At 40.8% G+C, this 15,993-nt stretch overlaps 1 protein-coding gene across 5 annotated transcripts in view; it reads right to left on the bottom strand.

The window, feature by feature from the left end:
• Positions 1–5,728: 5,728 nt before the first annotated feature.
• ST8SIA6 (ST8 alpha-N-acetyl-neuraminide alpha-2,8-sialyltransferase 6) overlaps positions 5,729–15,993 on the bottom strand; it is a 47,245-nt gene continuing 36,980 nt past the window's right edge. The window contains exon 8 of one of the 5 annotated variants that reach the window (XM_058832415.1): positions 5,729–6,076. The gene's annotated coding sequence lies outside the window, so the exon portion shown is untranslated. Of the gene's footprint in view, positions 6,077–8,140; positions 15,678–15,993 lie in introns of those variants that run through there. The other 4 variants (XM_058832412.1, XM_058832416.1, XM_058832414.1 and 1 more) reach the window with 4 other exon arrangements.

Below are 15,993 nucleotides of genomic sequence, written 5' to 3'. Positions count from 1 at the left end.
TCTGTTATACGTCTGTCTTATTCTTTCCACACTAACCTCTCCACTTTCCTCACAGGCTGTAAATTACTTGTCTCTCTCTGTCCTTTGCAAGATATGTTTTCAGATTTTCTCTTCTTTTACCCATAATTCTCTAGCTGCCTTTTCCTCTATAGGTGGTAGAGCTGCTATGTAACTGAATTTGGAGCAATTGCTTTGAACTTCACAGCATCTCTTTCAGATACAAAGAAAAGCTTTCAGATGAAAGTTTGTAATTTTGCCCCAATTTTATTAGTTGGACTAATAAAACATAGGACTTCTATTCACAGACCTTGACTTACTGTCATCAGATGATCAAGCACTGCAGATGCTCCCCACATGGGCTGACAAGGAATGATTTATCCACCGTGGACTGTCCCACCTCCCCCAGCAAGGGAACAGGGCAGGCTGCTGTGGAACAACAGAGGGAGCAGCCCCAGCCCAAGGTATCAGGCACCTCCATAGGGAAGGAGATGCCTGAGGCAGAGGGTGTCCACTCTGAACAGGAAGAAAAAGTAAATGAGGCCTTTCACAGCCTCCCATTCTCTGGCTCTGGTCCTCAGAGCAGACTGCAACCATACCATTATCTGCTGAAGGAAGAGCACAGCCTTGGAGGTTCCTGGAGAGCATTGATGAAAACATTCAGACCCAAGTGACAGAGAAGCCAGTAGGGAGAGGTGCCCTGTTGGACCTCACACTTACAAAGAAGGGAAGGCTCCATGAGGGTGTGAGAGTCAAAGACTGCCTTGACTGCAGAGACCAAGAGATGGTGAAGTTAAGTATCTTGAGAGGAGACAGCAGGGCAAAGACCAAGACCCCATCTCTGACCTTTAGGAGAGAAGACTTTGGTCTCTTCTGGAATCCACTTGAAAAAGTCCTATGGGTTAGAAGCCTAAAGAGAAGAGAGGTCCAAGAAAGCTGTTTGATATGCAACAATCACCTTCCTTGTGCTGAAGAACAATCCCTCCTAAAGAATAGGAAGTCAAGCAAAAATGTCAGAGGGCCTGTGTGGATTGCTAAGGAGCTCCTGGAAAAACTCAGACCTCAAAATGAAGTATGCAGAACATAGATTTAGGGTTGGGTAACCTGTGATAAATGTAGAGACACCTTTTGAGCAAACAGACATGGTTAGGAAAGAGTCAAAGTCATCCAAAATTGACTCTGGCAAGGAATGTCAAGAGCAACAAGAAAAGCTCCCATAAATACATAAGGGGCAAAAAGAAGACTACTGAAAAGGTGGACCTGCTGCTGAAAGGGGCAGGTGCTCTGGTGACGCCGGATGTGGACAAGACTGAGGTACTTAATGACTTCTTCACCTCAGCCTTTGCTAAAAAGACATAATTCAGGAATCCCCAGAGGCCAGCGTGAAAGACTGGATCAAGTTGTGCCTTGGTGGAAGAGAATCAGGTCAGAGAACACCTAGACAAACTGGAGATACATAAACCCCTGAGCCCCAAGAGTGCTCAGGGAGCTGGCTAATGTGGTTGTAAGGCCAACTTCAATTTTTCCTTCCCTTGCTTCTCATGGTTCTCGTATTTCCATGCAGAAAACCAGTCATCACAGGCCTCTCACTATAGATTGGTGTCCCTTATATTCCATATCATCAGCCTCCAGTTGGAGAGTTGCACTTTACTGCTTCATCTTTATGCTTTATCTTTACTACAGACTTGAAGATATGTTGACGCTTAAGATAAACATTATGTGAGTAAAATCCTACATGAATAAATTCTGCATTCTGTGGTCTGAATGGAGCCTGCTGGAGCTGTTATGAGGGTAAGAAGGAGAAGCAGAGGTGGTAGAAGTGCTGCAGGATGACAAAAGACAGATTGTTATAAAGGTTATAAAGGCTTGGAAACCCACTATTTTATGCATGAGACAAAACAAAGTACTGAACTGGTCTTCTACCTTTGCTCAAGCTCCTTTCCATGTACACAAAGCAATTTCAAATAGAGTATTTGCTTTTCATCTCTCAAATATTATTTCTGTTCATCCAAGAAGCCCTTCCCCAAATGCTGTATATCACTGGGGACTTGCTCTACACTCTAAATGTTTTTTTCATGTAATAAATACTTGACATTTAGAAAAATCGCTTCTAAATTTACACAGTGCAGAGCTCACAGTTTGAGATTACCCTCTAAGCACCCTGAAGTGCCAGGCGCATAAATAAATATCTTTGCAAATAGATTCCCATTTATTAGTTTTGCAAGAGTATTTTCACTTCTTGGAGATGGTGATTACTATGGGACGAAAGAAACACTTCTGGTTTAAAATTAACAGTAAGAAAATGCAGGAGAAAGGCTGATCAAAAAGGATAAATTCTGTCCCTGATGTTTTGATCTTTTCTATCTTTTTAATTTAAATTTCATAATAATGGCACTATATGTCTAAACTGTCCAGTTGTGCTTTATGTCACAGCCAACCAAGCATAGATTAAGCTGTGTGAGAAACAGCAGTGAGAGATAAACTGCCATTTTCAGGGACAGGAAATGCTGTCTGTCTGCAGGTCATGCATGGTCTCCATCAAACAGGACATAAATAGACTTCAGGATGCACTATCTACTTCCATAACACTACTGGGAGAAGACCAAGCATTACTATCCACATTTCAGAGAGGGAATAATATAGGACTAAGTGTTCGGCCATAGAGAAAGCCAGGGATTGCTCCCTACTCCCACTACATACAGATTGAAAAGTTCCCTATGAATGCATGCTTCCATCTGAATTGCAACATCTCACCTCATTTCCAGGTGTGTGGAAAGTGAGAAAAGATTCCTGATGGCCATGAACTGCTTGGCACCCCTTCTCACTATCACCTGTGGATAGAGCCTGTGCTGCCCAGGTCGGAGCTTTGATACAATTAATGTGCCATGCAAGGATACAACCTTAATCAGTAACCAAGGGGATCTTTTCACTTAATTTTGCTGCCAAAACCCTAAACCTCTTGTTCTAACTCTCTCTCTGCTGTTAGGGGAGGCATAACAGCACAGTGATGGATGGGATAAAGGGCCTGTTTCTGTCTACAGAAGGCAGCCCAGATGGTTACCCTGGGACAGGCTGGATAGGCCAGGCTTTTCTTCAGTACAGACTGAGCCTTAGCAGCCAAAACCACAAGGGGCCAAGGATCCTTGGACATGTTCAAAATCCTTGAGCCCAAGGCCTTCAGCTCAGGGTGTGTCTGTGTTTTCACATGAAGTCTGTGAGTCCGTAGCAGTGATAACCCTGGCGATTCCAGACTTTTCTTTTGGTCTAGGTGTACCAGAACATTGGTTTTTTGGTCAAGTGAACACTTTAGTGAAGCTGAAATAGTTTGACTCTTTTTCTGACAAATGGCAGATGAAGCCATGTGGAACATATCAAAGAAGGGGATGTGGAGGAGTGTCCCTGTTAGCATAAAATCATGGTTTTATTACTGCTTACCTCTTCTCTGAGTGTAGATATCCAGATTCAATGAATATGCTGCCCAGTCAAGCTTCATGACATTCTCTTTGTAGCATTGTGTTATACTGAGAACTGGCCTCCAGGTTAGTGTTGCTTACCTCCAGGTTCTGGCACCATCAGGAACATCTCCATGGCTCCCAAAATCCCTCAGACTCACAGTTACTTTATGCCTTGTTAATGAATTTATCCAAGCGAAGCAGTGAAAATCCCTAAGGTGAAAGCTGTTTGACTTGCACTGCTAGATTGACAAACTAAGCTAAAGCCAAAGTACAATCGGATTAAACCACTTTTAATGTGTCTATTCAGGGCTGCACAGCAGTTCAAGTACACAAACCCAATACTGATTTCAACAGTGAACATTTGAAAAAGAGCTTTTACATTCTGATTAACTTTTTGTGATTGTGAAAATTGTTTTAGAGGTCAAAGAAATTAAGTTCACTAGATTTGTTATTCACAAAGGTTAATCTACACCTATTGGTATAGATTCTCCTTCTGATAATCTTTCAGAGATTGGCCCTATTCTCTTTCAGAGAATCCTTATAACCTGATCTCATTATACGCTGTCTCTAAGGGATGTTACATAGTCTGCTACTTAGCTACTATTTCCCTGCTCAGAAGATGCAATGCCACAGGGTACTGACCAGGCCTCAGTCAAGTCATGGCTGGGTATGAATAAAGAAGGTGGTAGCTCAGTCTGGGGTTGCACCTGCATTTCACCCACTCCCCCAGGATGGAATACTGAACTCTGGGCCAGCAGAGTGTGATGGCCCAGCTAGTCACTCTACACTGTCTCCATAAACTGGGGAATCTAGGATTTATCACAAGCTAATTTAGACAACTAAAACTAGCTGGTTGTATTATACTCCATTTCTCTCCATGACCATAAAGGGAATTCACAGTGGTGACTTTGAACTGTAGTGATGACACCTGTGGTCAGTTCCATGGAAACCACCTTTGGTGTTAAAATGCATCTACTTCAGTTCACTGCTAGACTGTACAGCACTGAACTCTTCAGCTGGCCCACACTCCCCTCTCTTCTTTGTCTTTTCCCCTGGTCTGAGGTCACTGTGCAGTGATCTTTCATCTCAGCTGATCTCTTGCTGTCTGGCTTTCAAAATTAATATCCTCAGCAAATTATTCAGCTCCTGCAGAGCCCATACAACACAATCAGTATAATTACTTCATGTCATACCTCAGTTGTCACTTCAGGACTGCAAGTAAGACGAATTTGAAAGTGCTCTAAGTTCATGTTCTTGGAGTTTCTGTTTTAGACTCTTCTGAAAGATGTTAAATGTATTCAGAAAAAGAGATTCTATCCTAGGAATTATTATCTGTATTACAGCAAAGTGAATTGGGCCAACAGAGTTCAGAGATCTATGATTCAGGCACTGTTGAAAAAACATTCAGTGTAGATAGGAAAAGTGTAGGACATGATGGGGCTGATCTAGTAAATGAAGGTGTTTATGATGTAAGAATTTATAGATGAAGTAGTCACACTGACTATGAGGGAGCCTCCTGTACTTAAGAACCACGGAGCTTGGCATAAAAGTCTCCCTGCCTTGAACTGGAGACTGTGGGTGGTGAGCTGACGGACTATTTCCTCCTGTCAACTCACTCAGCTTTAGAACTGAAGGTGAGGTGTCCATCTGCCTCCCACTCTCGCCTATTCAGTGCTTCATCATGTTTGGCTTTTTAAAACAGTTATTTTACACCAGCATTTGATGGAGAAATGTGAATTCAATGTCAGAGTACTGCAATCCTCCATTTTTGGTCACTCCTTCTGCCACTTAATAATCACACCCTCTCATTCTTCCTTCATAACATTTCTCCAAGATGTATCACACACAACCATATCCAGAGGATCTTAAACTTGTCTCTTACTCTTCTACTCCAATGACTCTGAGAACATCATTGTCTTTTTTTGATCCAGCCTTGAAACCTTACCCGAGAGTGTAAAAAACATTTTTTTTCCTTTAAAGAGCACCAACTAATTTAAAATCCAGCTAGGGAAGAGTTATTTTTCTTCTCTTTTATATCATAATCCAACATCAGGACATTTACTGAGGCAGCATGCCACCAGCCACCTCAACTCCTTCCTCTCCTGTGGGTGACTCAGACCCATCATTTCTTCCTTCCAGGCAGGAACCCGAGGGTGGAGCTGTGGTCGTGCTCTGTAAGAGGGCACACCCAGTGGGAGGCTGCAGCCCCCCTGGGGTCCTGCTTGGACTTACAAAGGGTTTTGCACAATGCATATTGTTCAAGAGAAACTATCAGCATTAAAGGGGCAGTTCAAACAGAGGGACCTTTACTGAGTGATTTTACTTTATTAAAACTTGGCACATAATAAAAGAGCAATTTTTGTCATTACAAAGATTAAAAGCTAAACAAAAAGAACCAATGTCCCCGCAGGGTTGGATTTACACAATCAGCATTGTGCTTAAAATTCAGTCAGAGTATTTTTGCCTTAACAGTCTCTCAAATTAGCTAATAAAATTAATTTCAAATATGAAAGCTGTTTAATTTCTAATGCTTATATCATTTTACCAGCACATCCAGCATTTCTTCCTTTGATGACAGCAGCAGTATGTGAGCTCCTGGACTAATTCAGCTTTGCTTCCCTGTGCTGTGGAAAACAGACAGCAGCTTAAAATCAGTCTTCACTTTTTTTTCACTTACATGATAAAAGATCTGCAGTGCTTTACTTAAGAATTAATGCTTTCATTATGGTATCTCCGTTAACCAGATGATTCCATCTATCAGTCTGCAGTGGTCATGAGACCTTAAAATTCCTATTTAGTATTAATTTGCTCTAGTGCAGAGTGAGTATGACACAGACACTTGATACAGGATAGAAGAGGCAAGCTAAAACTTAGTCATCTATCTCAAAAATCAGGCACATTCAGTTACCAGAACATGGGCATACTGGGATCCTTGAGAAGGAGGCAATCTATCTTCACCTTTTAAAATGCTGATGACTTCCTCAGCCCATTTGTGTATTTTTCCAGCTGCTGGCTGGGCTGTGGCTTTGATTCCAGATTCCCTAGTCCACTACCATGGCTTTTAACTTGTGGACTTTGACCATTTTCTTCTGGAGTAAGCCAGAGCCCTCATGTAAAATCTTCACATGACACTTTTTGCCTAACAGAGGCAAGAGGAAAACCTAACCTGGTCCTGAACCATATAACTGCTCCTAGGAACATTCCTTCTAAAGCCCTTCTAATGCCAGTGACCAAGTGTTTCCCACAGCAGGAGTGCCACCTTGGTGGTAGGTGCTCTGCCCCTAGGAGCATGGTTTGATCTTGGTGTGATCCAGAGGCACAATGACTGCAGGACAGGCATAACCTCAGTGCACAACCACTTCCCTCCCCTTCTCCTCTTGTCCAGCTGACTTCCCCCAGACTGCTCCACTTCTTAACAGGGGATAATAACAAGGCAATTCATTAACTAGGGCTGCACTCATTCTGTACTTGGACCAAGCAGTCCTAATCACCTGGCTGTGCTGCTCTTTCAGCATTTGGCTGTTCATAAATATTTGAGATCGCTAAACTCAATCTAAGACACTTTCCTCAGCAGAAATCACACTTCTGATTTAGAGCCTGCCCTGATTATGGGGACACATTTGCATCTGCATCACTCATATATGCCATTCCAGCTGCCAGCACAGCAAAAAAAGAGAAACCCTTTGGTTCTGATCATCAGTGAAAAACTCATGCACTATGGGAAGGAAGTAGGACACAAAGATCCAGATCTTAATTTTCAGGCAGAAGCCACTTGATGGTCAATGAGACCAAATAAAAGCTTTCAGTTCTAAACCTCTGTTCTGTCTGCAATAAAATTTGGCAATTGCAGTTCAGTCCCTAGAGGGCCCTAAAGGATAATAGTCCTCCTCACAAAACAGCTGCATGTACATATTTGACCTGATTTAACGAGGCAGTCAGCTTCTATTTGGAGAAGTCACAGTAAGCAGCACAGAAGTTCTGACTGCCTTCTGCCCAAAAGTAAAAAGTAAACACATGGAGGGAAAATTCTTTCTCTGAACTTTATCTGTTTGAAATTCATTCATCACAAGTATTTTGTATGTGACCAAAAGCTATATTAATAAAAAATCCCAACGTAAGGGACTAAAATATGCATAGTAAGCTACTAGAGACACATCTATCAGACATGTACTCATGGTCAGTATTTTGCATAAAAAACCCTTTTGCATCTGTTGTTTAAACATTTTCCATTAAGCATTGTTTTTGAAGCATTTGGTTATTTTTAGAGATAATTTTCAAATTTAAGAGCTATTTTCAGAGGAAGATGGCAACAATTATTTTCTTATTTGGTTCTTTTCCATGTTTGATGTTTCTTCAATAAATAATTTTTGAAAGTATTTAAAGTCATTAGAAGTAAAAAAAGTAGTTAATTGTGCTGCCATTCAAGAAAAGACTGAAATCACTTGAAGGTACCATTTAAGCAACAGATACTTACACATGTACCAGTGCCCCAATCCCCTATACTTGCTTTTAAGCACAACTTGTTTTTTTCCTTGCACAATTTTAAGGAACTGTCCACATTTTTACTGTAAGTTGCTAATACCGTTCCAGAGGTTTCAGACTAATGCATTTTTCTATGCTGCAGCCTCAGGAGACACATTTTTGCTTGTTTAGTCTCAAGAATTCACAAAAGAAACAATCCACCACAATTATGCCTAATAAGTCTTTATTTCCAAACATAAATTGCAAAAATATTCTATTACAGAACAGGTAACAAGTACAGAATTCTAAGTATGCCTTGTAACAGTGAAACCATTGCCTCCTTGACAAAAAAAACCATCAGGCACTTAAAATATGAAAACAAAGTACAAATTAAACCAGCTGTAACAGGTGACTAAACAGTAAAACTTCATCTTGGTTCTCTGTAATAAAAGCACACACACGGCTGAGGGGCTCCTGCCTCCTCCTAAACCCTGCACAGAGACATTTCTATACTACACTGCACACATTCTACTCAGACAATATCAAGTTCACATCTGAAAACATAAATAAGTTCAGCACTGAGAGAATTTGAGGAACCTTTTTGGAACAGCAGCAGCAGAGCCTACACTAGCAGCTTCAGAGAGTTTGGTGCATGTGGAGGAGCACAACTTTACCAGCTCCAAGGGGGAATAAGCTCTGCTTTGACAATTGCATTGGAAAGACTGGAGCTGAAATGAATGCAAACAATACACATTTTAAGAGACAATGAAACCTCTGGGCAAAAGCTATCACGGTAACTTTATGAAATTACATTTTGACACATGGACCAATCTCTGAAAAGAAAAGCCACACATTTGCTATCTCTGAGGAGAAGCCCTTTGTAGGACCTCTCCATTCACCTGTTTTGTCTCTTGCAGATCGTGAACTAAATCAGAAGCAGAGGTTGCCTCTTAGGCCTACCTTAGAAAGGTAAAACTAAGATGCAAGTGTCCAAATGACTAACGATAATACTCCTCCAGGCATCAGTCAAATACCCTTAAAATTATTTTGGCTTGTATGACTGTTTTTTTAGATGACATTATGTAACTTCCCATGCACTTTACTCTGGTGACATAAAAAAATGAGAATATTTAAAATAATTTTAATTAGGTACTCTAAAGAATATCAAGAATATTAAGATAAAGAATACATAAGAAGCCACTACACAAACGGTACATATAAAAATGCAGAAATGTCTGCTGTTATACTTCAGTGTCACAAGAATTCAAGAATGGGTTTGTATTGTAAACACTGACAATAAATCCACCAAGGAGGAAGTGTTTTTAGGGAAACATCTCACAACCAAGCGAAGAGCGGAGAAGCCTAGCATGTTGTTGGCCTACAGACTTGCTTTGAAGAATCTCCTCTTGTCAGGGACTAAAGTAAATAGTGAGGAATTTAAACCCAGAAATACTGACAATAGGCTATCCTGTCATAACCATTTGCATGATTCATCCTGATGGGCTCTTGCCTTGAAACCATGATGGGATCATTAAATACTTCCATCTTGCATTGCATGTTTTATCCTTCACTGGAGAAAAGAGGGATGAAACAAGGACAAGACACAGAAGTACCAGGTGTGGCAACACACACTGATGTACTGCTGAAGGTGCATCAAGATCTAGCAAAAGACAGACTTGAATGTTCCTTTGATACCAACATGAGGATGCCATTCCTGGTCTTTCACTACCAGACTGTTTTCATCCTTAAACCAGCATCTGCCAACACCTGCCACCCAAGGGCAGTTATTGCTCGTGCTCAGAGTGATGTGAGCTCAATCACCACACATCACAGTACTACATTGATGCCTTGGTCAGTGGCAAACTCAAGTTGATGTACTACCCTCGTGTTAAGCTCTTGCTGCACTGCTGGAATCTGCTCGACACCGAGAGCACACTGACAGGCTGCTACCCCTGTAGCTGTAACCCAGTAACCCCGGGTCAGTCTCCTGGTGAGCCGTGTTCCCAGAATAGGATGGTATTCTGAAATGTGCCCTTATGAAAGGAGACCATGAAATAGCAGCAATTTTCCCTTTGTTTAGTGGCATGCTGCAGAGCATTTCTGCTCTACTTGATCATAATGATAATTTTTAGCCAATTATATACTTTATGAAAATCTGGAACAAAGGTTAATAAATATAAATCTGCCCACTTGTTGTATGCTGTGGGTGAAAAGCCTTATAGATTTCCCCAGAGTACCCTGAGAGATTAGCGGCATTTGAAATTTTTCTATCCAGAAACTCAGAGAAGGACGATCCTAGATCCTAGAATGACAGAATTCAAAATAAAGAGAGAGTTGAGCCTCCTAAAATAACTGCTTGCCCCCTTGTCACTGTTGTTGGCTAACAGACCTAGAGATTAAACAGACCTGCTGCTCAAGTACCACAAGATGAAGGATTAACTGGCTTTGAACATTTTAAACTAAGAAACATTTAACTAAAAGACTTGTGTGTAAGAAGCCTACTGCTTCAAAGCATGCTGCAAGAGGTTATTAGTTGTTTGAGACAGACTTGTTACAAAATAAAGCCCTCCACAGAGTATTCCTTGGGTTTGATCTCACAGACTCCTGTATACAGGTGGATGTGTGCTCTGTGGACCTGAGTGTCCTTAGAGGAGCTACTGCATGGATATTCAGAACCTCCCTCCACGAATTTGTCACAGGAGAGGAAGTGACAGGACAAAAAAAATCTCTAGGTCAAATGGATCTAAACCTAGATTGCTGTGTTAGGCTGCAGCTCTACCACGGAGTCTGTGCAGGCTCAAGGCGTACATGATCAGTTTAACCCAGATGAATTAACTGATACAGATATTTGGACAGAATAAAATCAACTAATAGCTAACAATAGGAATATTTTGCTAGTGCTTTAGAGAGCCACAGAAGGCCAGACGTCACCTAGATAATTTAGTTTCTTTTCCTGAGTCACTCAAGACAGAGAATTTAATCTTTTGTCAAGCATGGTGGTATGTCAGTCATCTCACTAATGCACGAAGGAAAGAAAATCAAACTCTCAACCCCCTCAGGCCTTGTTCACCTCTTTTCTCTGCAGATGCTGTTTTAGATGCTGGGATTAAAAGAGGCTGAAAGCAAAGGCATGCTGAATAACAAGCAAGTTTATGCAAGTTTACTATCAGTGAATTGAGAATTTTTCTACTTATCATTTCTGAATCTGCTGGGGTCGACAGCTTGTTAAAATGACTGTAATGGGAAAGAGAGAAGGGTGAGCAATAATCAGCAGTGTTGGCACCCAGAGTCCTTAGTGTAGATGCCTTAAACACCTTCTGGCACCACAGGGAGAGATGGGCTCCAGCCCACCGGAACAGCTGCTGTGCTGCCAATCCCCCTTGCAGGGGCCCATCTCTCTGTTCTGACAAGGCAGAGCCTCAGAGAAGTTACCTTCTGGATGTGGTCAAGCTTTCAGGGGACCACTGGGTCTGTCCAACAGCTGTTGGATAACAAAAGGCACCTACCATGTCCCTACAGTTTCACCCGAGTGGTCTTAACCCCTCCTTTGCTTTGACTCTGAAATTCCCCTATCTCTTGGCAAGAAGCAATTTTCTTGTTCTGTTGCCATTGTAGGGTTTTGCTATCTCAGGGTGCTAAAACAGCTTGGTGTGGGACAGGCTGAGGACAAACACAGCATGAAGGAAGGGGTGCAGCACGAGAATGGGGACTGGACCTTGCAGCCATTCCAGCTTAAGTCACCATGCAGCTACAGACCAGCTTTAGCAGCTCCAGTTAGGCAATGTGAATATCACACCAAGCTGCCTTCCTTGAGGTGTAAACCCAGTCATTTACAGAATGTTTTATTATGCTGCAAGCATAGCAGTGTTTGATTCACAGTCACACAAACTCCCTAACAGACACTAAACAGGGCTGCATAACACTCCACAGGGTAAAGACAACCAACTCAAGACAGCACTGGATCCTGAAGGAGGATGCAACATTAGAGATTCCGAGGAGAAAAAGGAATAAAAGCAGCCAGGCAGGCTTTAACTTAATGATGCTGTGATGCAGCCATGCAAGGACACTGTCAGCTTCTGAAAAGGTACAGTGGAAATATTAGCACACTGTCAGTGTTTCTATCTTTAGAAAACTATTTAATTTCAATATTCATTCCACAGCATGTGACAGCATCGGAGGCCCACAAACCCTAAAAATGAATATTTCTGATGTGAAATAGAGGGAATTGAAAGGTCCTCACTAACCTTAGGTCAAGAATCCTTAATCCAAACTGATGTTGACTCACTCTTGCAAAAGTGTCATAAACATTTCCACCCAGGTATAAAATCCATTTACTATTATTAACCTGGCAAAGGTGTTAAATAAACGAGAAATAATGTACTCAGCTAACCAAGAAAACATCATTTCCCACAGTGAGTGTACTTCAGCAAGTCTTGAGCAATCTGATGGTACCCTGTGGTGCAGAAATGCCACTACTAACTTGCCCAGGCTGTACCCAAATTAACACAACCCAGCCACCCCGCACACAGCACCAGTAGCTATAATAAAGCTGAGTACAATGTCTGCCCTCCTGTAAAGTGAAGTGGATGCAACTAACATCTCATACTAACTTCATATCTGGAGCAAGGCCTGAGGATCTCAATCTAACATCTAACAGAGTATATTTTTATTCTATAGAGAGTTAAGAGCAGTTGTAGGAAAGGGTAGGAAAGGTCAACACTTCCTTCAAGAATTTCTTATCAGCCCTGTGTTCCACATAAATCACCGAGAGCCTTGAGAGCATGGAAGATCAGGTCTTCAAGTCATTAGCAAGTTTAAACTTTGTGGAAACAGTGCTCAAAAGTCAGTGGCTGCCCATACTACAGAAATTTCCACTCGCTCTCAATTGTGAGTGCTACATCACGTTCCTTCAGTTAAGACCTCTTTTCATCAAGGAAGCCAGAATAGACTTTCTCTTTTTGGATAAACATCTCTTAAAATGTATTCTGGTGGTCTTTCCAGTTACTAATATACATGTGTTTCAAATCACGTAGCTGCACAGAAATAGTTCCAACACAGAGTAACTTCAGCTCTTTGTGGTGTGTCATGGTACACTATTTATACTTATTCACTAAGACAGTACAACATGGTACTAATTAACAAATGCTTTTGAAAAAAAGTGACTTCTTCCCTGCAAATAAATTACATTTTCTCCTCTCCCCATCTTCTACTTCACACAATCAGGTTTTTCCCTTTTACTCAGGCTGAGTAGTTAATTGAATTTAGTCTGAGCAATGAATGATCTTACATTATCTCTATGTGCACATAGAGCACTTGCAATTGTTCTGGATACAATGTAAGAACCTGTAAAAGATGCATGAATTTTCCCCAAGACAAACCATGTAGCTGCTACATGGCCAAGAACACCTCACTGCTCTACACTAGACTGGAATAAGTTACAGTCCTTACATGAACACAGGTGGTCTTTGTCTGTCTGGATGAAATGCAGCAAGGTTCTCAACCTCAGCTGTTTGCCTCACCCAAAGGACAACTACATCACTTTGCACAGCTTCTACTAAAAACACTCCATGTGAGTGATTTATAGCAGAGGAGATGGTCTTTAGGGAGCAAATTTATCTTTGATCTATAGCTAGGATATTGCAGTAGGCAATCATCTGTATCTCTTGCAGCAGCCAGCTCTCCGCACATGAGCAATAGATGCCTGTGGCCCAAAAATGGCAAAAATTTCATTGCTGGGAAAGAAAAAATGTGGATTGTGGTGCTGGAACTAGAACAGATCAGAATAAAAAAACCCCCTGTGCTCCCCTCTTCCAGTAACCAGCTGGTAATGCAGATGGACTCATCAGCTCAATTCTGCTGTCTTTGTTTCTGTTAAAGGCTCTACTGACACTCAGAGGTCCTCATGTGTACTAGTGGCGTCAGTTATTTCCCCAAAGCACTACGTATTTTTTAAAACCCCTTATTTTCAAAAATGTACTTTATTGCTGATAGCTGTAATCAGAATTTATGGACACTTCTGCTTGGGTAGGAGTAATATTGGATTCTGAGATCATTATCTTGGAAATGGATCCAGATGCTGAATGTGTCTCAATCAACAGACCTGTAACCATAATGATTGATTCTAATACTTCCAGGAGTGTTTATGTGATTATAAAACTGCTTCAAGGTAAGCTTTCAAATATTACAATACAGTAATGCTCTTATGAAATATACATTTAAAAGGCTTTTCTGAACCTTATTTCATAAGGTCCAATTCATTTAAGTGGGAATTTTTTTTTCAGATATAATCCTCAGAGTGGAATACTGAACACTCTTTAAATCAGTTGATTTGGGATTTAATGCTGCAGTAGAAAAAGGAATTGTACTAAACAAAATACCTGATAGTATCTGACTGTAGAAGAAGGACGCTCTGTCTTTGAACCGACCATTCAAAGGATTCTCAAAAGAATCAGTGAAACTCTTAACAGAAACTGGTTATTACCATTTTTAAATCTTGATTGCTTACTTTGTTGGTTTTTTTTTCTGCAGTAGAACAGTAAAAGCTAGGGTACAACTGCTTGTCAAAGTTGTCAAAAGTTAAAGTGATTCTTTCCTCTGGGCTGATATTTCACTTTCTCTTGCTGCTGGGTGTTGCTCCATATGTATTCTTGGACTATATGGAAAACTTAAAGAACTACACAGGTTATAAATTAGGGGAATGTAGTTGGTTTTCTCATACATCCTGCTGTAGAAGAGCTTGGGGTTGATGGTAAAAGGATCATCCTTCTAATAATGCTTAGTGCAGTTTCATTATCTGTAGTAACATATGAATACAAATTATACTACATGAAAAGAAATTGAATTATAGGCTTGGTACCCATCATCTTTCTAATGGAAATTCCATCTCATGTATCAAACAAGACACAGAGCTGCAATAGCAAGAATGTGTGCAAAGTCATGCTCTGGGGATTGTAGTGTGAAACCAGGTTCACAGTTCTCATTTGGAGCTGAACTGGACCTTCGACAGGAACACAAGCAAGCAGAGTGGTTTATAAATAATTATAGAGCACTGGTCCTTCATACACTTGTTCTTAGAATTAACATCACTCATATGAGTGATCCCATCAAATCCACAGCATCATCTATTGCTCACAAAATGAAAGCTTGTTAAATCCACATCACTACTTACTGCCCACAAAATGAAAGCCCATAAACCACTTAACTACCTCTGACCTGAGGGATTTTCTCATCTGTGCACCATGGGTCAAACTAAGAATGACATGGCTCTGAATTTATTACTCCTTTGCAGCTCTTCTCATCACTTCTCTCATGTAGACAAACGCCAGTATTTACAGGATGAAGTTCTTAATTGAAAACATTCACTGCCAACTCATGCAGCCACCATACAGAGCCTATTGCCTATACTATGTGATACCAACAAAACCAGAGAACTTATGTCAAAATATTTTAATGATCGTCTAAGAAGCAAAACATGATGAATGTCACATATTGCCACCATCCTGAGATTGTGCTTTTCTACCATTAAACCAGCAGTAAGGAGTTTCAGAACTTTCCAAATTATTGTTACTTTGTATTTTAAAAAATGATTACTCAAAATTTGTAAATGTAGCAGTCACTGTGTGAAAAAAACACTCCCTTTTCCCCCCAAGTGTAAAATATTTCTCTATTGTAATAATGCAGTTTAATGATCACAAAATCACATCAGATCAAATCCAACACCGAACTGCTGAGATACACACAAATTGCCTCCTTAGGATCATCACCCTGAAATTAAAACAATAAAATATGTTATTGGTATTTCTTGAATAGCAGAAAAACTGCTTGTTATACTTGAAATAAGCCGATAGTTTAATCTTCTGTGTACACATTGCATCTTCTGCATCAGCTTTTCATCTGTATTTCAGGCTGTGAGTCTGTGTAATCTATTATACAGAATCACAGGCTCTCAGAATTCTCCAGGCTAAGCTGGAATTCTCATGCTTGGTCTAACTCAAGCAGCTGATCTTTCTAAAGGAGGACTCTCATTTGAATACCCCCAGAACCGCTCACACTTACTCCACTTGCTCCACACTCTCGAGGC

The sequence above is a fragment of the Poecile atricapillus genome, chromosome 2, assembly GCF_030490865.1.
Source record: "Poecile atricapillus isolate bPoeAtr1 chromosome 2, bPoeAtr1.hap1, whole genome shotgun sequence".
Lineage (NCBI taxonomy): Eukaryota > Metazoa > Chordata > Aves > Passeriformes > Paridae > Poecile > Poecile atricapillus.
The sequence above is the reverse complement of the archived record's forward strand: the minus strand, read 5'-3'. Positions and strand labels throughout refer to the sequence as shown.